The sequence below is a fragment of the Myiozetetes cayanensis genome, unplaced genomic scaffold (assembly GCF_022539395.1).
Source record: "Myiozetetes cayanensis isolate MyiCay16 unplaced genomic scaffold, myiCay2020 scf9, whole genome shotgun sequence".
NCBI lineage: Eukaryota > Metazoa > Chordata > Aves > Passeriformes > Tyrannidae > Myiozetetes > Myiozetetes cayanensis.
Window position 1 is genome coordinate 1885820 of NW_026088185.1, and position 431 is coordinate 1886250.

Here is a 431-nt window from a genome sequence, read left to right on the forward strand (position 1 = left end):
GTCCCATTGGAAGTTTGTCTGACTTGAATTTCCAGGTCTCCAAATGTTCCAAAAGTCACCTGGTAAAACAGAGGTTGCTGGGAAGCTGGCAGGACTCCAGCAGAATTTCTCACATAAAACTGAGGGGTGGAAGCGAAGAGATCGATTGGCTTTGCATCACTTGTCTGGCTGCTTATTGAATGCCATGGGTTTGAAATACACTATGAATCCTCCTCATCTATTAAATAGTGCATAAACATTTAGGAGAAGAGCACTGAGCTCTCAGAGGATGGGAAATGCTTGCAAAGCTTCTGTTTGCAAAAAAAAAAAAAACCCAAACCCTACACAGCTGCATTTGCTTTTTTATTAATGTGCAGCAACTCTCCTTAATACCTCATTTCACTGGGCAGGTAAGGATGCTGCTCTGGAAACGGGGCTAGTGCTGGAGGTAG